The sequence below is a fragment of the Staurois parvus genome, unplaced genomic scaffold (genome assembly GCF_062004578.1).
Source record: "Staurois parvus isolate SC_StPar_1 unplaced genomic scaffold, SC_StPar_1.0 ptg000404l, whole genome shotgun sequence".
NCBI classification, from domain to species: Eukaryota; Metazoa; Chordata; class Amphibia; order Anura; family Ranidae; genus Staurois; species Staurois parvus.
The window spans coordinates 3,184,541-3,210,484 of record NW_028318200.1 but is presented as its reverse complement, the minus strand read 5'-3'; the positions used below and the strand labels follow the sequence as shown (position 1 = coordinate 3,210,484).

Here is a 25,944-nt window from a genome sequence, read left to right as displayed (position 1 = left end):
GATATCTGTGTTACCATTGAGTTCTCCTCCACTTTCTGTTCCACCTTTGTAAGCCATCACTGACAGATGTGTCCCTATTGCACTTACCTTCTGTTCCAATGACAACAATCAAATTCTGCATTTCCTATCCCTTTTATCATGGTAACAGATATAGCTCCTAAACCAAGGAAAAAAACCCTTTGGCTGGAGTATATTCTGATACTGACTTTCAGGTAATAGCTGTAAATATTTCTGTATATGAAATCCTTTTTGTATTTCATTTTCCCAACAGCACATGGCACACATTAGGTCAGTTCTTCCACCAGCGATATGAAGTTTCTGAGAAGTATAGTAAGTGTGATTGATGATACCTAGCTGAGAAGGTCTTCTTGTGTTAGAGAGGGATACCTAGCATTTCCTTCCAATGTGACTGTTTGTAGAGAGAGGTGTAGCAATGAGGGACATTGAACCCATTTTACTATAATCCAGTGGACATACATTCTGGTGCCTAAATGTAATGTCAGAGTTGCAGATAGGAATAGAGTTCCTTTGACACGAAAACTTCTTGCTCAGCTGCACAAATGTTTTTGAAATATAGTTTTGTTACTAAACCCAGGACTCTGCATTCACTTTTTCTGGTCTCCTGCAGTACACACTACATGGAAATGCAATTATTTTAGTAAATATAAACTGCTATATACTTTTTCCCATCAGCAGTTACAGCAGTCTTGTGACTTCTATCAGTGTTCAGCCGAGCACTGGTTAAAGTGTGTATCCCATGATTGCCCTATGAGGCTACAGGACCCCTGGCCCTCTGTCTGGACAGTGCTGATCACATGCACTCTCCCGAGAAAAAAAAAACCCTCTCTAGCAATACACACCAAACTGAGCATGTGCAGCATGTTCCCAAGGCTCTGTTCTATCAGCAGATGGATTGGGAACAGTAGAAGGGGGGGGATCAGAGAAGATAGGATCAAACAGCCTTTTTAAACAAAGTGGAGGATTAACCCCTTAGGTTCCACAGTGAGTATGACAAGCATACTTTACTCTATATACAGACTTATTTTACTGTAGTGGGTTTAGTAACACTTTAAGATACATACTCTACTTTGTATATTTTACATCCAGGCCCTGAAGTTTTTGCAACTCCTACAAACTGGAGTTATCCCACAGTGGAGTAGAGATAATAGGATGTCTTTCATTTTTGTCTATATTCTTGTCATTAACCAAGGTTTGTTTACCTTCTTGCATAGAGTGCATGAAGGTAAAAAAACTTTGAGCCTTTACAATCACATTAAGCTTTGAATTTGCACAATGAGAGTATTATTGGAAGAGTTTGCTTTGTATACAACAGCTAATATATCCTATAGCGTGGGTTCTATGTTAGTAGGATGTTTTGAAGTTGCAGTGTCAGGGCGCATGGTACTGATTGTGTACATATATTATATGAAAAAACTTTTGCTATGATGAACATGTTTGTCTGCGAACAATATATGACAACAATATGACAGACACATTATGCAGGGCCCTGCATGTTTCTAGACATATGAATAATTGTTGATATACCAGATGTATGCATTAAAAGTACTTTATATTCAGTTTTTGATTTGATATTCATTAGAGAAGTTTATCTACATACATTTTTACAATTACAATTAGCTAGCTGTAACTGGTTGTTACTATTGTAGTGTTGTACCACTGCATTTACAAAATGTTTTATACGGTATTTCGATCTAATACAAGCCAATAGTCATAAACAAGCAGTTTGCCTTCATCAGGAAAGTTCTTTTGTTACCAGACACATAAATATTTCCAGCTGCTGGGCAAATAGAATTCTTAAAATAGAAACATTTTTAAAGCTAAGGTTATCTCAACAGCAACTAAATATCCTAATCCACAGTTATTTTCTCATACTTAAAATCTAGAAGCCAAGTTCTGAAACAGTTGCCTGCTCACTAATACTAATCACTACTGAAGGAAGCATACTTCCTTTCTAAATACAGTAGCCTAGTGGAGTATTATTTAATTATTACAGGTACTTATATAGTGCCATCAATTTACACAGTGCTTAACATATATATCGAACATTAACATCAGTCTGTAACCCTCAAGGAACCTACAATCTAAGGTCCCTAACTCCCACTCACACACACACATACTAGGGCCAATTTAGACAGGATCCAATTAACCTACCAACATATCTTTGGAGTGTTGGAGGAAACCAGAGAACATGGAGGAAACCCAGGCAAGCACAGGGAGAACATGAAAACTCCAAGCAGGTAGTGCCATGGTTGGGATTCAAACCAACAACCCTAGTGCTGTTAAGTGGAAGTGCTAACCATTTAGCCACTGTGCTGTCTGTAGACATTAGAGTAATTAGTAGATTGATTAATATATTTCTTAATTAAGCATGCCGGCTGTAAAATTTCATGTGTCCATTTTTAAAATCAGAAAATATTTGCAAATACAAAATGACAGCTTTATAACCATGAACACCTTAACTACATTGGTCTTAAAAATGTTCATCAGGAGTCACACATAATCTCTTTCAATCTGTTTTCATGACTTCCTTTTGCTTGTAGTAAAAGACTTGATAGGTGGCGGGGAAGGGGGTGCATTGGTTGCTTTGGCCACTCTGTTCAACTGCACCTCACTGACTAATTTTTTTCTTCGCTCCAATAGCAGCTTGCTGTGGGTGGAAGCGAGGGGGATCTGCTGAAATCTACATCTCGTTGCAGTGCTCTGGGGAGTGTCTGCCCTTGCCATGTGGCATATCACATGGTAAGGAGAAGCTGCCTTCTTTCCCAGTCAACACTGTGCTAAGAAGTAGGTCTCAAAAGGATAGGGGGCAACTCAGTCCTCTGCTCCTCAGAGTCTGCCCAAGGGCCCAAGACAGTCTCCTCTGTCCCTTAGGTCTTGTTCACATGGGCAGGTGAGGGCGGTAAAAGCAGGCAGTTGATCCACAGATTTACAAGCCCCAACTGCCTATCTGAATGAGGAGATGCAGCCACTCAGGGATGTACACATGCCATACCCACACTGCTTGCTTTGTGGCCAAATAAAAAATTAAGTCCATAAATATAAAGAAATTATTCGTAAAGGTGATAAAATTTCTATTAAGGTGAATGAATAGAGAGTCCACAGAAGGCAGAGTGCAATTGTTTAGGAATTCCCTATACAGGGAAGTTTGAATATGGACATCATCTCCTACAGGGGAGACTTATTCCCAAAAATAGTGGAGGAAAAATGGGGCAAGGTTGCCTGACATAACAGGACTGTTTTTAAACATCTCCTAAAAGACAATGCATCTAACCAACTTGGCTCAAATAGAGGAAAGGACTTGCATACTCACAAACCACAGTAGACCAAGGTGTCATGAGGTATAGGCGGCTGGAGGTGACAAAGTCACTGAAGATAGGCAGTGGATCAGATCAGAGATGGGACCATCCACATGGCTTCCTAAATAGGCACAGAAACGCATGCCTTTTCCTTCATAAAGGCAGAAAAGAGGAAGAGGAGTGAGCGTGTGCACAGTGCTCAATGCCTAGGGTGCTGTCAGTGTGGATTTTAAGAAAAAAAAAAAGTCAGGAAGGTTTAAAATGAATGGTTGAGACTGTGTTACAATTCTGGGAATGGAAATGGTGCTTTGGCACTGATAGGCACAGTACAAGGACTGGGAGACACCACTGGATGTCCATAATATGTCCAGACATATTCTATTGCATCAGACCATGCAAGTTAATATCAGAGGCTGACTATGCCGGAGTACCTTAGCTTCAAGAAATGAGAACACACGGGTCTGGAAGGAAGTGTAGCATCCAAAGGTACCATACTAAGATGCGTTTGTTATGTCCTGAGATATACAGTATTTTAACTGGAAAATATAAGAGGCAGGACACGCTAAAGGCTGTACCTCTCCTCTAAATGTTGCAACTAGCTGACCAGTACACACAGGTCTAGCAATCTTCTAATGAAGAGCCTGTAGTGCAGATACCCCTTAACAAGTTATCTGCATCAGAGGGAGACACCAGAGGCCAAGCACACCAGAGAATGTACCACTGCTCTTAAGCTGGAGTACCCACAGGTCTGGAAAGCACAATAATGCGGAGACCAGTGTCCAAAGGTCACTGTTTACATTTGCCTCATCTGTGGGCTTACTCACAGTGAGTCTTCAGAGCATGCTTCACACCAAAGGCTGTGTCATGGCCCTGGACCTAACTCAAATTTGAGGCTAACAAGGCAGTGTACTAGGTGTCTTGGGGGTGGAACAAACAGAGCCCAGTGCCTGGAGGTCACAATAAAGGCAGGCCCTAGGGGGCCTGAGTATGGCCCCAAAGTGACACCAAGGATTAGCTGATCTGGATAGCGGCTGTGTAGAGACCAACTTAAACAACTTAATCAGTCATTGTTGGAAGAGAAAAAAATATCCAATAGGTGGCAATAATGTTAATCGAAAAGTATAAAATAGTAAAAATATAGATAGAGTTTTCCTCGTAGGAGAAAGCATTCAACCTTTTAGGACACTAGGAAAAAACTGAAGCATGATGTAAGGGCTGAGTTTACACAGAGGAGGGCCGTTAACTTTTTTTCTGTTAGGTAGTGTCCTCCACCTGAAGGCAGCAGCATAACCTCAATCGTCTAGGAATTACTGTATTCTTGTGTACCCTAAGGCCTCATGTACACGGGACACTGCTGAACGATGGAAACTGACTGCTGGAAAAAGTAGGTTAAAAACCGTCTGTTTAGCAGCGTTTGCATAACGCATTTATGTGTTTGCGTTTAGAAACGTTTTTTAAAGATAAACACAGGAGAACCTCCCAAATGCCCAGAATGCACTGAAAAGTGGTAAATTGTTAACTATTTCAGACTGTTTCAGAGAAATACAGAGAGTAGAATCAGAGACAGCAGTATGTGTTGAGATTAACTTAGGTGTGAGTTGCTCATTAACATTTCACAGGTGTCTGGTGGAGTAATTAAGGTCACCTGGCAGGGGGTCTTCAGGAGGAATTTGAGGTGTGAATGGTCATTAACATATCTTTTATTTCCAAGGGTGGGAGTGGTCTGAGGTGTGAATTGGTCATTACAATGTGTGACAAGCTTGGTAGGAACATCCCGTGTTCAGTGTTTTGTTCATCTGAGTACCTTGAAAACGCTTTGCATGCTTTTTTCATGATGAAAAAAGGCTCTGGACAGCATCGGGAACTGGAAGAGTTGAAAAAAATTTTCAAACGCAAACGCTTATAAACACGATTTGCCGCATTTAGCCACGTTTACAAGCGTTTCGTGTTTGAAATGCTGATAAAATCGACTGCTGAACGCAAGTTTTCTGTGTTCAAAAAACCAACTGTAAACTCAACTGCCTGTAAAAGACTTTAAACAAAGATGTGTACATGGACACATAGGAAAACATTAGGGTGACTTCAGGGGCTGCTGAAAAAACCACTGAACAGCTCCTAAACGTGAGTTTATCAGCTGCAGTGTACAGGAGCCCTAATGGAGGATAAAGTAACTGTTTACTGTCTGGGATGGCTCAGAGAAAAGGCTGAGGTATGCTCCTAAAGTATATCTAAAAGTGTAAGCTTTTTTTAGAGCACAGAGGGATAAAATCATTGTTAATTTCACATTGCTGTCTGTGTCCCATTGGGGTAATTCATGCTCTCCATTTGGGTTATAGACTACTGCCTGCAAGACAGAAAGTAATCACAAATCAAAAATATTACAGTTACTGAACTAGAACAAAATTCTAATGAGAACACATATCAGTAACAACTGTGTAATTTGGATGTCTCCTCACTTTGGAACAATTTATTCTCACTTCCTGTTTTGTCTTCAGGACAGGAAGTAAAGACAATCATTGGGAAACAGACAGCAAAAAAAAAAAAAGAAAACAAGTTTTTCAAAAGGATTCTATTTACCACAGCAGTGTTGTGATGTAGTGATTCGTGTCGCAACCCGCTGTGCTGAAAAAAAGTACTGAATTCAGTACATCTTCTCAGGGAACACCATAGCAGCACTCTGACACCATAGGGAGCAGGGCAATTTGCCTTGTCTATGCCTTGAGGCTGTGCTTGAAGTATCTGCCAGTGCAGCTCCACGCATCTGGTGTGAACGGGCCCTAAGTGAATGTGTTGCATTTGTTCCACTAACATGTAGATTTGTTTTTAGACAGACAACATATAATAACACAAACAAATGGCAGGCCTTGACTGCCAAGGAAAATAGGGCCTCTGACCAAAACATTTTATTCTAGTAAAATAACACTTTGCCTCTGGCAATAAAGACAGACACATTGAGGATAACATTTCCCTATCTCCCTGTGTGCTGTGTGAAACAAAATGACTGTGATGAAATCATTTTAGGAACCTCACGAAAATAGTTTTACTTTGTAAAATACCACAGGAGTTATGGTTTACTTCATTTTGATATGTTAACATTGAAATACAGCTGAGTCTTATACATCAAGCAATCTTAGAACTGATACTAGTATAAAGATAATAAAGAGGAGCAGTAAATGCCAATGTTTTAAATGGTACATTATTTTAACTAGGGACAAGGTTCCAGTCTACTATGGGTTTGAAGCAAACCCTGTTCCCTGGTTCGCAGACCCGGCAAACTATTGTGGGATTATATTACCAATGTAAATGCATAATCAAAGAATTTCCTGGTCTTTGACCAAATGGCTTAGATAGGCTAATATGGAGGCCTTTATAAGCAAGCCCCAACAATATAAAAGGGTGGTTTTCCAGAAACCATACTGATATATTGATATGGAAAGCATAGGAAGGGCTGCTGATAAGGTGCAGATTAGTTTATGGCGTGCAGGCACTGGCCCCTTACAGTAGGTCTCTTACATAATCATAATGCATTTCTTGGTCCTTGACCAAATGGCTTACATAAAAGAGAGAGAAGCAGCACCATCTAAGTGCAGAAATATAAGCAAATCATTTATTCCACAAAATTGAAAACTCACAATAGTTGTAGTCAAATAAGTGCTTGTCATACTGGTGTCAACCGCTGTGCAACTTCTGGCTGGTCCCGCTGCAGGCAAGTCTCCAAAGCACTGTCCTTGGCTGTGCTGGTGGTTCCCAGTACTTCCTGGTTGGTGTGGATCCTCAGGGCCGGTGGGAGTGATGTCAGCTCCAGGTACAACAGCAGCAGCAGGCGTAGTATGTGTTCAGAACATGCATGCTTCTTCATCAGGCCATAGCCTGACTGCTGCTGTACCTGGAGCTGGCATCACTCCCACCTGCCCTGAGGATCCACACTGACATGGACATGGAAGTACTGGGAACCACCAGCACAGCCAAGGACAGTGCTTTGGAGACTTGCCTGAAGAGGGACCAGCCAGGAGTTGCACAGTGGTTGACACCAGTTTGACAAGCGCTCATTTGACTGCTAATAAGTGCAAAGGTGCAGATTAGTGAATGGCTTGCAGGCACTGGCCCCTTACAGTAGGTCTCTTACATAATCATAATGCATTTTTTTGTCTTTGACCAAATGGCTTACATAAAAGAGAGAGAAGCAGCAACATGTAAGTGCAGCATTATAAGCAAATAATTTATTCCACAAAATTGGTAACTCACAATAGTTGTAGTCAAATGAGCGCTTGTCAAACTGGTGTCAACCGCTGTGCAACCTCTGGCTGGTCCTGCTGCAGGCAAGTCTCCAAAGCACTGTCTATGGCTGTGCTGGTGGTTCCCAGTGCTTCCTGGTCAGTGTGGATCCTCAGGACAGGTGGAAGTGATGTCCGCTCCAGGTACAGCAGCAGTAGGTGTGGCATGTGTTCAGAAAATGCATGCTCCTTCTTCAGGCCATGGCCTGACTGCTGCTATACCTGGAGCTGAAATCACTCCCACCTGCCCTGAGGATCCACACTGAGGAGGAAGTACTGGGATCCACCAGCACAGCCAAGGACAGTGCTTTGGAGACTTGCCTGCAGCGGGATCAGCCAGGAGTTGCACAGCGGTTGACACCAGTTTGACAAGCGCTCATTTGACTGCTGATCAGGGGCGGACTGACCATTTGGAAACTCGGGCACTGCCCGAGGGCCCGGGGTCAGTAGGGGGCCCCATGAGATGCCCCTGGTACCTTTTTCATAGGCGTTTTTGAGTTTGGGCAAGGACACAGGGGCCCCATGATCCCCTATTGCCTGGGGGCCCCATGAGTTGTCCGCCCCTGCTGCTGATAAGAGCAAAAGTGCAGATTAGTGTATGGCTTGCTGGCACTGGTTTCTTACAGTAGGTCTCTTACATAATCATAATGCATTTCTTGGTCTTTGATCAAATGGCTTACATAAAAAGAGAAAAACAGTGCCATGTAAGTGCAGCAATATAAGCAAATAATTTATTCCACAAAATTGGCAACTCACAATAGTAGTAGTCAAATGAGCGCTTGTCAAACTGGTGTCAACCGCTGTGCAACTTTTGGCTGGTCCCGCTGCAGGTAAGTCTCCAAAGCACTGTCCTTGGCTGTGCTGGTGGTTCCCAGTACTTCCTGGTTGATGTGGATCCTCAGGGCAGGTGGGAGTGATGTCAGCTCCAGATACAGCAGCAGTAGGTGTGGAATTCGCTTCTCGGCCTTTTGGCTAAGATCAAGTGTAGTATCTGTTCTTATCAGTGTCCAGTGGGGGTGCTCCCGACCATTCTAGCTTTGCGGGGATGGTTGTTGTATAGTACCCTCACTGGTATGATGGGGGTCCGGAAGGCTGAACCGGAGGGACAGAAACAAGGGAGCGCCATGATGAGCTCTGGGGCCTTGGGAGTAATTCCTCTGGTGAAGCTGGAAAGACCCAGTACCTCCTGATTCGGACAGATCTACCTTGGTCTGGCCTGGGGCTGGGGACGCAAAAAGTCCGCAAACTCAGTGCCCCCTGGGGAAGACGCTCTCAGGGGTGTCACTAGTAACACTTGGGTGTGGGACCCCACGGTGTGAAGATGACACATGGCCACTGTTTTTCACTTCTTTTTGCACAGCGCCCTAAGGACCAGGCCTTTTGGCTAGGACCAGGGCAATTTTTGCTACAGGCCTCAGGGCCTGGTCTGTGCACAATTCGGCACAGAACCACTTTTTTTTTTTTTCTTTATCTTTATTTATTATGCACTCCCACGTTTGTCACTTTTTTTGCTCTTATGTGTGTGTTTTTCACGGATGGAGGGTGTGGGTCCTCGGGCCTACCCTGAAGTCTAGGGGGAGGATGTGTGGCCATACGGTTCCTTCCTCCCCTGATCCCTAGGGGACTCTTCTTCGGGAGAGTCCCCTTGCCTAGTACTGGATGTCCGGCTTCGGCTGGGCATAGGGAACGGTGGTCCACCAGGCCTTTTGGCCAGGAGGACCAATTGGGAACCTTGTCCCCGCCAGGAGCTTCGTGCCCCGGGGGATCAGGGTAAGCGGTCCAAGCCCCTTTAGGGGTAGGACACAGCACACCCCTAAGTGCACTTTTTTGTGTGGTGTTTTGCACTTGCACTTTTTTTGTGAACACTTACGGGTTTTTTTGTTATAGTTGCACGTTTGCGGACTTAAAAAAAAAAAAGAAAAAGCAGTAGGTGTGGAATGTGTTCAGAACATTCATTCTCTTTCATCAGGCATTGGCCTGACTGCTGCTGTACCTGGAGCTGACATCACTCCCACCTGCCCTGAGGATCCACACTGAAGAGGAAGTACTGGGAACCACCAGCACAGCCAAGGACAGTGCTTTGGAGACTTGCCTGCAGCAGGACCAGCCAGGAGTTGCACAGCAGTTGACACCAGTTTGGCAAGTGCTCATTTGACTGCTGATAAGTGCAAAGGTGCAGAGTAGTGTATGGCTTGCAGGTAAACCCTTACTTAATATCCTGTATTTTGCAGATTATGGGGGTGGGGGATGTTGAGGGTTTTAGGAATGCAGCTGATGTCCTACATTCTTTTTCAGCCTGACCCTGTTCACATGCACTACAGATGTAATAGGCTGCATGTGTATCTTTTACAGGGCATATTTCCTGTTCGCTGCTGGCTGTAATTGTTTTTTTCACAGCTTTTTTACAGCCTGTCTCTCTTCATATTCAGTACAGTGATAACAGGCTACATATGGTTTTTCACAGGGCATATAATCTAATTGTTGCTGGATGCCATTTATTTGTTGGTAAAAAGAGTGAAATATGCCTGTAAAACAAGCATCAATACAGAAGGTACAGGATGTTTTCAGGAGGAGATTGTGGGAGACGGGCAGAAAGTTGTCACCTGATAACACAAAGTGCCTATAAAGGACCTTTATATCAGTATCACTAGCTGTTATTTTCATAAAAGCTAGCCTTTAAAATAAAAATAGGTTTTCTAAGTGATATTATGTTAAAGCTTATTTGAGATTTTAGTGCTTTGCGTGAACAAACTATGCTTTAGTTCTCTGAATTGCAGTCCTGGGTTACATTCTTATGTGCACAGCCTGTGTACACAGAACTGTACACCCACATATTATTTTTGAGGACCAGTCACTGTATGTAAGAACTGATTGATAGCTAGCTCTTCAATTGTCAACACCTCAGCTACTTTTTTCTTTTAAATGGGATTCTTTTTTCTTTTATTTTTTTAGATTGTAGTGTACTTGTGGTAATTAGAGTAAATCACAGGCAGTTGCTGTTGACAGTTAGTCAAAGAGACATCTTTTTTTGAAGCACCTCCAGTATCCTTTAACCACTTGACCTCCAGAAAGTTTTACCCTCTTCATGACCAGGGCATTTTTTTGCTGTTCAGCATTGTGCTACTTTAATTGGCAATCGACTGGCCATGCAACATTGTACCCCAATGAAATGTATATAATTTAATTCACACAAATAGAGCTTTCTTTTGGTGGTATTTAATTACCACTGGATTTTAAATTTTTTTGCTATATAAATGAAAAATACCAAACATATTGAAAAAAAAACCCTTTTTTTTAGTTTCTGTTATAAAATTTTGCAAACAAATAATCTTTCTTCATAAATTTAGGCCATTTCCTTGGTAAAAATAACCCAAATTAGTGTGTATTATTTAGTCTGTGTAAAAGTTATAGAGTTTACAAACTATGGTATATATACAGTATTCAAAAACTGATCAGTCCTGATGTACCGACGGCCGATCTCATTTCTTGAGGCCCCAAAACACCAGGACAGTATAAATAGCCCCCAAATGACCCCTTTTTGAAAAGTAGACCATTGAATGTATTTAGTAAGATGCACAGCACGTTTTTTGAATTTGTACATTTTTTTTGCCACAATTTTTTGGAAAATAAAGAAATTGGATAAACAGTGTTTCACACAGAGTCTTCATATGACCGATGGCAGTATGTCAATTAAAAAAATAATAAAACCATTTTTTATTAAATTTATAAAACATTGTTTCTTTTTATTGAACTTTTTTTTTCTGTCTTTCATTTTTTTTTACATACTTTCATCAGAGTAGTTCAGTGTCACCATGGGGTGAGCAGGGATTTTTTTTTACACTGTTATTCCTTATAACTGTGATTATCACTGTTAGAAGCAACAGTTAACTGTCATGAATGACTTTCCACTCATGACAGCTTGCTTTCTGTTGACATGCTGCGATTGACTACAGCTGATCACCTGGTTCAGGGTAACATGAAAATTATAAAAAAAAAGTAAACTTGTAAATATTCTACCCATTCAAGTAATGTGTGAACGGAGCTAAAAACATACTGTAACTCAACATTGTAGCACCATCCCGAAAAGACTAAACATATGTACAAAAAAGAAAACGGGTCACCACTTCTATTGCTAGGTGCGGATCTCCCATTTAAAAGGGGACTTTAAATGTGTCAAAACAATAGGGGACACGGCGTGTCCAAGATGGTGACCGGAGCGGCCACATAATCCAGAGCTCCGGCGCCGACCTACACAATCTGCTGCCATCCGTGCAGCTGCGGACCACAACGTGGCAGCGGAGGCTCCTGATGGCATCTCCGGTATCTGGGAGAGGGGCTCCGGGTGATATTTCCGCCCTCTATAGCGGCGGACATCCGCGGCCTGGCATGGTCGCATAATCCAGGGCTCTTGCACCTCGTACTTGCACCCACTGCCATCCGGGCAGCGGTGGATCATTCCAGGACATCGGAGAAACCCTCTGCATCCCCTAAATCTGGGAGAGGGGCGCCGCTGTGTATTTCCACTCCCTGTGGCGGCGGACACCTGCGGCCTACTCCACCCGATACAGACCTCCTCTCATCTGGGCCACAGTGAGTATAGGAGGCTGGCGGCTACTGGTCATCGGGTCCCCCTCCAGCGATTCAGGGAACGGGGCTCCCATTTTCTGCCCCAGAAACCGCCTTCCTCTGTGGCCATGGCCCCTGTTGGGCCCAGAGGCCTATATACTGCTCCGGTGGAGTGTCGGGGCTCCCTGGATCTGCCCTGAAGGGCCCTGATATCATCATAGGGGGACCTCTGTTCCACACGTGCCCCTCGTTCCTCTCGTCTTCGGATCCTCTTAATACCGCCCATTAATTCATGGTTTCAAAACTCTTGAACACGTTACCCCACCCTGCCACCTGACATGGCCGGAGGTGTCACCGCCCAATTGTGGGGTGGCAGGTCTGTTTTCCATATTTTACGGAGACAGGGTTTGGGCCCATTTGGCCCTTTGATGTTTGAATTTTTTGTTTTTTCACGTATGGCAAATTGCCTACCTGATCCATGTTTTTCAGTTACCCTCTTAATTGTAGGAGCTATTAAAGCTTCACCTCTATTGGTTTTTGTCTTTTCTCTTTTCAAAGCTTTAGTGCATGATGTTGGTTTTGTGCCGGTTTGTGGAAGTCACGACCCCATATTGGGGTCTGGATGTCCCCTAGGCTGGTACTACTGCCTGTATATCTGTCTGATGTGGACTTGCGGGTCCTTATGTCTAGCCAAATAATTCTAGGAGATGTCTTTTCAATGTGTATTTTTATGCTGATAGCTATAACTTTAGTATACTATGGTGATTCAATGTATTTCGCATAATGTCCAGGGTTTCAATTCACCAAATAAGCGCAAAACAGCCTTTCTTCAATATAAGCGACTAGGGGCTAAAATTATCTTATTACAGGAAACACATTTTGCAGCCGTAAAACACTCGACATATTTTCATAAATCCTATAGGCAGGGGTATTATACCTTACATTCCTCCAAAAGTAGAGGAGTAGCCATCTTTCTATATAATTCATTCCCCTTTGAGGTTCAACATGTGTATCGTGATCCGGACAGTAGGTTTATCATTCTTAAAGGCACCCTTTCAGGTCGAGAACTTACGATTGCTAATGTCTATGCACCGAATTCGGCACAAGCTTCCTTTTTTTCTAAATTTTTTGATGTTCTGGATAGGTTTTTGTCCCCCCATCTATTGGTGGGTGGTGATTTTAACCTGGTAGCAAACCCTCTTTTGGACCGCAGCTCTTCCTCGCACTCTTCCCAGGCTTTCCCAAAATCCCTTACTAAAAAACTAGATGCCCTGCAGTTGGTGGACGCCTGGAGGGCGCACAATGTGGGTTCCAGGGATTATTCATTTTATTCTCACCCACATGACTCTTATGCTAGATTAGACTATATCTATTGTACCCCTATTTTACTAGCTAATTCTAGGATGGCTTGCATCCACTTGAGCCCCTGGTTGGACCACAATATTATGGCCTTATCTATCACATGTATGGGATTGGCACCTACCCCCTTCTCTTGGAGACTTAATGACTCTATGCTTACTGATATTGACTCTCGCCAAGAGGTGGTTACATCTATTCAGGAATATTTTCAGTCTAACTCGACTCCTGATATATCTTCAGCCACACTATGGGTAGCCCATAAGGTGGTCCTACGTGGCCGCCTTATCTCTATGGCTTCATCCAGAAATAGAAAATGATGGCAAATTCTACTTCTTACCCGAGAATTAGAAGCACATTATAAAAGTCATATTGCTAATCCATCTCTTCTTAACCTCCCTGGCGGTATGATCATGTCAGGAATTTTGTGCTGAAAGCGGTACCATTTTTTTGCATGGAAATATGTAGTTTTTAATTGTAGGCTGTAATTTTTAGGAATAACTCACTGAAATCTATCCGAAAAAGAGTCTATTAAACATTCTGGATATGATAAAACTTGAAACACGAAATCATAAATTATAATTTAATAAATAATCATAAAAAATAATAATATAATAATAATAAATTTAATTCAATAATATAATCAAACCAAAAACACTGAAATTTGAAATACAGAGGCAAATTCGCACATCGCTGAGCAAAGTCGCCAAATCGTTTTCGGTGTCTGATGACGAATTTCCCCACAAATCATTATCACTCAATTCTGCAAGTGGTTCTAATTTACTATCGCTGTTCTAAAACCGCTTTTGATGTAAAGGGATGCTTTTTGGCCGCCATGGACTTTTCTAAGTTTCCAGGCAGAAAGAACAGTCAAAATGCAGGCAGGGCACAGGACAAAGCAGTGGGGACAAAATGTATGTGAAATGCAGTGAAAAAGCAATGACAGCAAAAATGTCATTTTTTAAAAATTTCAAATTTCCCGCCGGTTCCGCCACCCGAACGTTCCGACGTCACAGGGACCGGAACACGGAAGCCAGATGCCGGCATCCGCCGGAGGAGATGGACGGGGACGCTGCAGGGGACACATCGTGGGAGCGAAGGACAAGGTAAGTGCTGCAGGGACCCCCAGAGAACGCTGCATAGTAAGCCCGAGTGTAGCTCGGGGTTACCGCTCTTGGTATAGAAATTCTACCCCGAGCTACACTCGGGAAAACCGCCAAGGAGGTTAATAAACAGTTATTGTCCCAAAAGCGTTTAGAATTGAATACTCTGCTTTCCCAAAAGACTGAAAAAGCTCTCCGCTGGTCGAAGGCCTCATTCTTGTTACATAGCAACTCAGCATCCACTATGTTTGCAAGGAAATTGAACCAGTCTCTGCGCCCCCCACATGTTTATAAGTTACGCACTAACTCGGGCGCTATCTCATCTCTGCCTAAGGAAGTTTTGGGTATTTTAAGAAAACTTTTATTCTAACCTATTAGCTCCTCCACAGTCAGATTCTGTTCCACCATCCGACTCATGGCTGGATTCTATACCCCTCCCTGCTCTTACACCTTCTCAGATTGCCTCTCTTAATGCCCCTTGTACTATGGAGGAAATAACTTGTGCGATTGGCGCGCTAAAAGGTTCTACTGCACCGGGTCCTGACGGATTCACAGCTAGTTATTACAAACATTTTGCCTCTACGTTGGCTCCCTATTTGATAACTTTATTTAATGATGTTTTGCAGTGGGGTAAGTTCCCTGAGGAGATGCTATTGGCTAATATGTCTTTATGGCTCATATTCTGGGGGTCTCTGATGCCATTATGAGATTGATACATACTATATGTATTGCCACTTTATGGTCTATTGCCTTACATTGGAGGTCCAACGCTGTACCCTTGGCCTCCGTTTTACACAGAATTGACGCAGTAATGCTTATGGAACGCATTCAGTATACCCTACTGGATAAGATGCACTTTTTTGATAAAAAATGGGAGTCATGGAGGGATTATAGACATTTATTGCATGATTAACAACATTTCCAGTGAAAGTTGTCTGGCATATACTGTTGACAGATGCATCATTCAACCTACCTTATCATTTACGTATTTCATGTACTTGCAATCTGCTCTTTTCTATTTCTTCTCTTTCTTACATTAATATACTTTTCTGTATTGTACTTTTCAAAAGTGCCTTGTTTTTGCTGTAAATATCATTTGAAATTGTACTGTTGTTTTACAGTCTACTCTTATACAATAAAACCGTTTGTAAACAAAAAAAACAATAGGGGACACAAAAAGACCAAATATTTATAAAACCATATATTTATTGGTTCATCCAGTTAAAACAGAGCTATCTCTCTTTTAAAAACATAAAACAGAGACCTCCAGTTGTGTCACACAGTTCACATAGGTCACAGCACTATACAACAAGCGTGTAACAACAGCCCATTTCGCACTATTTGCTTCCCCAGGATTCATGCTTGAGATGAACAACAAATCCGTATAAACTACAGTATAAGGTGATTAACCATGACTCAAATATGTATAGCCTGCATTAAAATGGGGAGTGCCTCTCTGGAGAGAAAAAAGGGGTGGGGGAGAGGATAGCAACACACAAGTGAAGAGATCTTGTTCTGCAGAAAAGAGGATCAACCAACAGATGAATGGTATTCTCACAGACCTCCAATAAATGCTCCAATTATCCAATTCAGTGTGTCTAAATCTACACCACTTCCCCTCTTTGAATGTTTAATACCACTACATTCCCACTATTCCCACCACATTCCAGAGCTCACGGAGATCCGGGCTGTGAAGGGGGCAGGAGAGGCAGGCTTAGGCTTTTAGAGGCTGAGTGACATAAGTCAACAGTAGGCTTTAGCCCGCTGTCACCTGAAAATGGGTCACAGAAGTGCAGAATGAACTGCTCTTTGGACTGTGATTGATAGGAGAACCATAGCTAAAAAATTTGGCTATGCGTCTCCTTTAACACTTTATATCTGTAGTAACATTTGTTATTTTAAAATTGTCAGAATGAGTGGAAAAACTCTCTCTCTTTTCTTTCTTATTGCCAGGAAATCTCATGAATGAGGCCAGCAACAAATAATAAAAAATCCTTAAAATTTGATGTCCTTATTGAAAAGATTTCCCCTTACTTCCAGATGATGGGTGCCAGATACAACCTAAAGTAAGGGGAGATCTTCCAATAATAAGACAACAATTCAAACCCAGCAGGGTCCTAATTCTTCCTGGCTCTCTTCAAAACTAAAAAAAAAAAAACTAAAAAAAAATCTAACTTTTTTTTTCTTTGCATTTTCTTCATATAATTATACAGAATCTGTGTAATCAATTGGATAATACATTTTCCATACCTTTGTATGTACTACGGGTACTGCTTTCAGATATGCAAGAAACACACTTTTCAGATCTGACTACTGAGCATCTGGTTGCATTTAAATACACATACAATGTTTTAATGAGTTTCCATCTATAACTGGAACTATCATGTAAGGGACCAATGGGTTTTGGGCAAATTCCAAATCAGTAATCCGTGTGAATAGAGCAAGGTCATTCATCCAAAGTGGTTTAAGTTTTTACATTCCTAGCAGATAAGCAAAATAAAATCCTTCACTGTTATTTTTGCCAACACAAAGAGATATTTCAGCAGAATAACACAAAAGTTTGGATGGAGTAAGCAGCCATCTGTACACAACATAATAAAAATTCTCTTTAATAAGTAAAACATTTCAAACTGGCTTCAGATTTAGAACATTTTTGTGATCTAGCAGACATTTGTTAAGAATATAGCTTGGGAGCTCAAGGCTGTTTAAATTCCTGCTGTATGTCTTCTTCATTTTGTTTATTCTTGAGCACATTAAGTACACACCACTCTTTTTGCTTCTCCCATGGGTTCATAAATCTGATTTCACACTTGTGAAGTAAAGTTTGAAAGGAAATTATTCATATCTGCATTATGTCGAATTCTTCCCTGTCAGATCTATCCATTAAAGAAAATGCTAAAACACCTTCCAGCATGACCTATATTACAATGTAGATGATGTTTTGACTTACAGTATTCTGCAAGAGTACTAATAAGGCCTTTATTTAATAACTGGGTACAATCTTTGTCATTATTATGAATTATTTAACTACTTCCTGTCCGGCCCACGTATATAAATGGCTGGACGGAAGCAGAGCAGGAGCGGGTTGCCGTTCATAAACGGCGCCCGCATTTTCAGCCTGTGCTTGCTCCCTGGGAGCGTGCGGCGCCACGATCCGGTGCCAACTATGTCCTCCGGACACAGCGGAGCACCGATCGTTGTATGGGACCTCTGTGTGAGGTCCCGATCAGGTGATCACCGATTGGCCAATCAGTGATCACATGAATAGTAGTAAGCAAGATGTCACTTTTGACATCATTGCTTACTACATGTGAAATCTGTGACTGATCACAGAGGTCGCATGGTACAAGGCTATTCACAACAGCCTTGTACCATGTGACAAGCTGTGACCAATCACAGCTCTCACAATATTTCTCAATGGCTGCAAGAATGCAGCCAGAGAGAAAGAGAAATGATAGCTTTTACAGCCTTTATGAGTGTAAAAGCAATCAGTGTAAAAAAAAATCTTCACCACCCCCCACAAGTAGTACAGTGTCACTATGGTGACACTATACTGCTAGGGTGAGTTTGTTAAAAAAAAAATGTAAAAAATGTTTTGCTTATACACTAACTTGGGTTATTTTTTTTTTACTAAAAAGATAGCTGAATACATTTTGGCCAAGATTTATGAAGAAAGATTATTTATTTGCAAAATTTTATAAGAAAAACACTTTTTTTCAATTTTTTTTTATCATTTTCATTTACCGTATTTTTTGCTCCATAAGACGCACCTGACCATAAGACGCACCTAGGTTTTAGAGGCAAAAAACAAGAAAAAAAATATTCTGAACCAATGGACTGCAGACACAGTACAGGGGATGACCAGAGACTGCAGACATAGTACAGGAGATGACCAGAGACTGCGGACACAGTGCAGGAGATGACCAGAGACTGCGGACACAGTGCAGGAGATGACCAGAGACTGCGGACACAGTGCAGGAGATGACCAGAGACTGCGGACACAGTACAGGAGATGACAAGAGACTGCGGACACAGTGCAGGAGATGACCAGAGACTGCGGACACAGTGCAGGGGATGACCAGAGACTGCAGACAGTGCAGGGAATGACCAGAGACTGCAGACAGTGCAGGGAATGACCAGAGACTGCAGACAGTGCAGGGAATGAACAGAGACTGCAGACAGTGCAGGGGATGACCAAGAGACTGCAGACAGTGCAGGGAATGACCAGAGACTGCAGACAGTGCAGGGGATGACCAAGAGACTGCAGACAGTGCAGGGAATGACCAGAGACTGCGGATACAGTGCAGGGGATGACCAGAGACTGCAGACAGTGCAGGGGATGACCAGAGACTGCAGACAGTGCAGGGGATGACCAGAGACTGTAGACAGTGCAGGGGATGACCAGAGACTGTAGACAGTGCAGGGGATGACCAGAGACTGCAGACAGTGCAGGGGATGACCAGAGACTGTAGACAGTGCAGGGGATGACCAGAGACTGCTGACCTTTAGGGAGGGAGGGGGAGCGGGTACCTGAATTTGACAGGTACCCGCTCCCACTTCTGCGGAGTTGTCCTTCCCTCTTCTTCCCGGGCCGGCTTCTGTGACAGCCGGGTGCCCACTGCGCATGTGCTGCGCTTTGTGAATGGCCCGGCGCCTTCTGGGACCTGTCATGTGTCCCAGAAGACAGCGGATCATTCACAAAGCGCAGCACATGCGCAATGGGCACCCGGCTGTCACAGAAGCCAGCGCGGGAAGACTGTGCAGCGCTGGAGCGAGGAACAGGTAAGGTCCTGCAGGAGAGAACAGCTGAGCGGCCGGCCCGGTATTCTGACATGGTGGCGGCAGAAATACCGGACTGGCCACTTTATATTCGCTCCATAAGACGCACTGACATTTTCCCCCCTTTTTTTGGGGGAAAAAAGTGCGTCTTATGGAGCGAAAAATACGGTATATAGCAAAAAAAAATAAAAATCCCAGTGGTGAATAAATACCACCAAAATAAAGTTTGATCTGTCTTAAAAAAATGCTAAAAAATTAATATGGGTACAGTGTTGCATGACCACACAATTGTCATTCAAAGTGTGACAGCGCTGAAAGCTGAAAATTGGCCTGGACTGGAAGGGGTAAAAGTGTCCGGACTTGAAGTGGTTAAAAGAGAACCTGTTTTTGGATGTATATGAAAATATGATCCAAACATTACACATTCATGATTGGATCATGACTAAACCCAAAAACAAATGTAATATATTGCAGCCTACTAGTTTACATCTCATAAACTAAAGTGGTAATAAACCCAAGAACAAAAATTTTATATATTTCAGCTTACAAATTCTTAAAAGTGGTGACTGCATTGGTTTTCTTTTATTAGTTTTTTTCCCTTTATTTTTACTTGATGATCCAGCCAGTAACAGGCTGGAATTTTCTAAAATTGGAGCAGACAAAATCTGGAGTAGCTGTACATAGTAACCAATCAGTTTCTATCTTCAGCTTGTTCAGTTAAGCTTTGAAAATGAGAGCTAGAAGCAGATTGGTTGTCATGGACAACTGCTCCAGATCTTGGTTACTCTAGTCTTAAGCCTGGTACATACTGCAAGTTTTTTTTCATTCAACCCAGCTGGTTGAAATGACAGATCACCGCACCAACACAAGTGATGCTGACACAGTGATCTCTCTTGCTGGTCTAAATTATTCTGACAGAGGGACTTCCCTCCCATCAGAATAAACTGATCAGCGCTTGCAGCCACTGGCGCTGATCGATTGCTGGCTTTCGTGCATGTTCCGTCGACAAAAGCCAGTCGTTAGACCAGCTTACACATTAGAAAGACTGCTGTACACATTCCTATAAGTTGGCCAGTTCCTGCTTTTCGGACAGTGTTTCCTGATTTTGGGTCAGTGTATACCCAGTTTTAGTAAACTTCCTTGTTACTGCCTTAGGGTGTTTCCACTCTACTGCAGCATTGTCAGTTTAGGGAGGAAGTATTGTTAGGTGTTCTAGCAGATTTAAATGGACTTAAGTAACAACTTAAAGTCAAATTCCATCCAACACTGGCTAAAAACTGTCCACTGTAAGTCCCCCCTGTCCGTGTCAAATGTTTTCTCTCAACACTCTAACTGCTGCTGTTGATGGGCAGTTTGGTCTGTTAAAAGAAGTTGAAAAATAACAGAATTACTGACTGAACCAACAGGTAAAATTAAAGGGAAAAAAAAAAAATCAGAAAATAAGAAAACTAATGCAGCCATCACATCTAAAAATAGGTAAACTGCAATATAATATTTTTTGTCTTTTGGTTTAAAAGTGTTTTTTTTAAAAAAGAAAACCAATCCAAAATGATTAAGGCCCCTTTCACACAAGGTGGACTCATCAGAGGATCTGCTTGCTCATTGGCGGATTTGTCCGCTGATCCCCACTGAGCAAGCGGATGACAGATCCGTGTCCTCTTTGCTTATGCAGAGCGGACACGGACACAGCCCGCTGTTCTAATCTGGTCAGGTCCACCTGAAAAAATGGGCAGGCGGAGCCAATTAGAACGTCCTTGTGAGGAGGACCTGAAAGGCACAATGAATCAGGGATTGACGCATCCATGAGACCACCCTTGATCATTCAAGTTTTAGTAGAATAGCTATTTAATGGAACATCTGTTACTGCTGGAATATTTTGTTAGTGTAAGAAGGTGCCAATATCATGACAAGATCAATAAATCTATAGTACATCTATAAATACGTGAACATTACAGACATTGCTGCATTGGAAAAGTGAAACCCTACATTATGGTGTCACTGGCTCCAATCCCTCCACTGGCTTCCACTCGCTCAACAAATAAAATTCAAAATAATAACAACAACTTACAAAGCCATCCACAACTCTGCCCCCAGCTACATCACCAACCTGATCTCAAAACATCAACCAAACCACTCTCTTCGATCCTCCCAAGACCTTCTGCTCTCTAGTTCCCGTGTCACCTCCTCCCATGCTCGCCTCCAGGACTTCTCCCGAGCTTCTCCTATCCTATAGAACTCCCTACCCCAATCTGTCCGGCTGTCTTTTAATCTATCCACTTTTAGATGATCCCTGAAAACCTTTCTCTTTAAAGAAGTCTATCCTGCTTCTACCTAGTAAACCGCCATTTATTTCCTTAATCAGCTCATCCTTCCACAGCTATTACCTTTTGTATAACTCAACCCTTCCTCCTAGATTGTAAGCTCTAACGAGCAGGACCCTCTGTTTCCTCTTGTACCAAATTGTATTGTAACTGTAATGTCTGCCTTCATTTTGTAAAGCGCTGTGCAAACTGTTGGCGCTATATACATCCTGTATAATAATAATCTGTTACTGCTGGCATATTTTGCTAGTGTAAGAAGGTGCCAATATCATGATAAGATCAATAAATCTATAGTACTTCTATAAACACATGAACATTACAGACACACTGCTGCATTAGCAAAGTAAAAACCTACATTATGGTGTCACTGGCTCCTAGTGGATTCTCCATAGGAATAGACAAGAATATACTCAATGCAGAAAAACCCAAAAATTCTCACAAAGCCATGGCATTTACTGTAAGTACACTTTACCTCTCTGACAGCTGTCCGTTCCTGACTACGTAGGGTGCAGTGTGGTGTGCGATTCAGAGCATCACACAGCTCTATTTTTTTTGTACAAACTATACCTGAATTGTGCAAAAGTACACTTCAATTGTGCCACTGTACAGCAGTGTGATGCGCTGTGCTGCTGTACAGTGCCATGCAGTTATGTACAGTGCGCTGTGATAAAATGCAGCATGCAGCACAGACACAGAGATATGTTGAAGTGTGAATGGGATAGTTTTTGGTGTGTTCTTGTGGTGACAGGCATTTTATATTGCAGTAAAACTGCTGTCATCATACTATGTGTGAATTCACCCTATGAGGTTGAGGCAGATCTCCCGACGAGGAAGAGCTGAATCTATCCAGCAGCAGATTAAACTCTCCTTTGTTTGGGTGGTGTCCCACTTCAGCAACTCCTGGATCTTGACTGCTTGACTCCAGAGTAAAGATTCTAGGACAGCTGGATAATTCTGACTACAGATAATGCTACTACTGTGCTCCTTTGCAATATATCCTTGAGTGAATTTTGCAAATTAAAAGCTCACAGGATGGAGTGCATCCCTTTTTTATTATCATCTGCAGAAAAGTCTCCACATGCCATGTTCTTCCTACATCTTCTGGCAAGGGCAACTGATAGACAAGTACACACACATACAAATGTGATCCAAAAAAGTGCAATCTCACTATGGAACTTGCCTATGCTGTGGATTTTTCTTTACAGATATGGAATTTGCCTAAAACTCTTTAGTCAATGGGTCTGTTTACTAAATACTGTTCACTTTGAAAGATCACTTTCTCTTTGCAAAGAAAATCCAATCATATGGAAGGAAAATGTAAAAAAAAGCATTTTTACTTGCACTTTATAATATGAGTTGGGACAGGAACTGGTAGGAAATCTCTACAAAGTGAGGGGAATCCTAGTCTTAGACAGTGGTCACCAGAGCAGATTTTCCTTTAGAAGATTGCCCCTATACTTATGTTTCAATGACAACTTTTTGATATTCTCTCACTTTCAGTCTCGGGTCAGTGCTAACTAGAACCAACAGAGATGGTGAATCTTGAACTTGATAGGGTTCTATTTCTTCTCTACTCTATCCTAAAGTACAAAAAAATTGCCTATACATACACTTTAAATGCTTTCTGATACCACACCTATAACGATTTTAACTGTAGAATTTCTAGCAGACCTTTGCAAACTTAGGTGGTTAAATTGTGGATTAGATTGCTGTCTATTATCTATGGCAAGCTATACTTGCTGGAAAAACCTGTAAAGGTCATGATTACGTGAGTAAGTGCAGCTTCCAAAAGCTTGGGAAAATGAAAGTTCTGAAGACTAATATAAAAATGACTGGTTTTGCCCTTACCAGTTAACTGTTTCCAAAGATAACACAGTGCTGCATTAAATACAGACATTGTTATCTTATATTGGATTATACCAATCAGCATTCAGGGCTGGCTGATAAAATCCATCAAAATGCTGAAGAATTTACTACACATTAGGTTCTCTTATCTGCTCCAGCCTGAACTTGAGTGGTTCTTAATTTCCCACTTAAAAAGATAACCCTGCTACTAATCAGTTTTCCTGTTATCAGTGCAAAGTCTGGTCAACTCTACATCTCTGGAGCTTGACAAAGGAGAAAGGTTTCAGAACATCTGCCTTTTTATGGTCACAACTAATTAATCACCCTCCTAGCTGCTCTGCAAGCATAATATATTGTCCTGTTAAGCTTTGAGTAGAAAATATATTATAGTGGCGTTTTTCCCAAGCATTTAAGAGGTAAAGGAAGCAATTTGTTGGATATCAGTAATTCAAAGGCCAGACAAGCTAAATCTTTGAAAGGCCCTTCCAATTTGTAATTGTGTAACAAACACAGACTTCTTGCTGTAGAACAGTGCTGCCCAGGGCAGCTTAACACATGAAGACATCACTCCATGATTTTGTGATTATATCCACACTGGACTTCATGAATTCACCATATCACTTTATTGCTGCGCACCTGGCTTAATGATTGTGTATTTATCATAAAACCTATTGTTGTATTTATTTTGAGTAAATTGTGGTAGGAATAAAAATTTTAAAGGAACAGTGCAACACATTTGGTTTATATATTTTAACACATGCATTTTATTTTTTTATTTATTATAGGTTCTTATATGGTTCCATCAATTTATGCAGCGCTTTACATATACATTGTACATTCACATCAGTCCCTGCCCTCGAGGAGCTTACAACCTAAGGTCCCTAATTCACATTCACACATACTAGGGCCAATTTAGACAGGAGTCAGTTAACCTACTAGCATGTCTTTGGAGTGTGGGAGGAAACCAGAGTACCCAGAGGAAACCCACACAGGCACATGGAGAACATGCAAACTCCAGGCAGGTAGTGCCATGGCTGAGACTTGAACCGACAATGCTCGTGTTGACAGGCAGAAGTGCTAACCACCACATTTACATAGATCGATAGATGGATAGATAGATAGATGCCACCATTGCAGTGTTCAATGGCATTTGTTCAATATGACTTGTGCACTGTGCAATCTCCTATTTCACCTCTACTTCTGAATATGCTAGTTAACTGGCTGTCATAAATAAGAATTCTGACTTCACTTGGTGCATACTTGTTGCAGATTAGTGGCTGAAAGTATATAAGCCAGAGACAGTCAAGCACCTAGCATTCTCAGAGGACAAAGGACATCAGTGGCAGTCCCTGAATTTAAATTTTCAGGACAGGTTTCCTCTAAAGCAGATTGTTGGCCTTTTTAAATATATAAAACTCAAATAACTATCTAGTGATGCAAAAACTCAAAAATTAAATAGTCACAGCTGCGCTCAATAATAGATCCAAATGCAAATGTGATAACCAACTACCAATAAATATTGTTGCGCTGTGTTTTTAAATAATCAGTTCAAATGTGCAAAAAGAAAAAAGGTGCAAAATCATCATAGATAATTTAACATTAAAAAAAATCATGCTGTGTCATAAAATTAATTCCATAAATGCAGTGCTTCAGCACACAAACTCTTCCATGTCAAATATACAAATAACCTATCAATAAAAAAGTGTATGCTGTATTATAGAATAAAGTTCATTCCATTGAGTGTAAACCCTGCAAAATGTGCAAGATTGTCCAGGAAGCAGACAAACTCTTCTGTGGCCTTACATACAGCTCCTCCACCACACATAAAAACATCAGCCTCTTACCTGAATTGTAAACCCCACATTATAGGAAGTCAGATGGCATTTGTGCAATGTGGCTTGTGCAATGTGGCTTGTGCACTGTGCACTCCTATTTGGTCTGAATATAGGGAACCGCTGGCCTCGCCATCAAGAGATGTGCAGTGGACCAGAAAAACATGAATTACAAAGGCTGCATAGTATAAAACCATAGAAACCAATTTAAGAGTTCTAAAAAAGTATACAACAAACAGAGCAGTATTACAAACTGACTCACTACAGGTCCCGGAGCGTGATGACATCAGCTTAGCTCTGCCTCGATTCATCTTCCTATAATGAAATGCATTGAGGCAGAGTTCAGCAGACAAATTGAGTATCTTTTTAGATCTATTATAGAGGTGTCTATAGTTTTACACTATTATATTCATATGATTCAAGTTTTGCTAGTCCACTGCATCTCTTGCTGATGAAGCCCGTGCTTCCATAAATTTGATCCAAATAAGAGTGCACAGTACGCAAGCCATTATGAACAAATGGCATTTGACCTCCTATAATTTGGGGTCTAC

The 25,944-nt window shown here is 41.8% G+C and overlaps 1 protein-coding gene and 1 pseudogene across 1 annotated transcript in view; one reads left to right on the top strand and one right to left on the bottom strand.

Annotated features, from left to right (window-relative positions):
- The window catches only part of SCARF2 (scavenger receptor class F member 2), a 328,350-nt gene that overhangs the window by 22,683 nt on the left and 279,723 nt on the right, over positions 1-25,944 (bottom strand). The gene's annotated exons all lie outside the window — the stretch shown is intronic.
- LOC149455092 (U2 spliceosomal RNA) lies at positions 8,544-8,659 on the top strand (annotated as a pseudogene).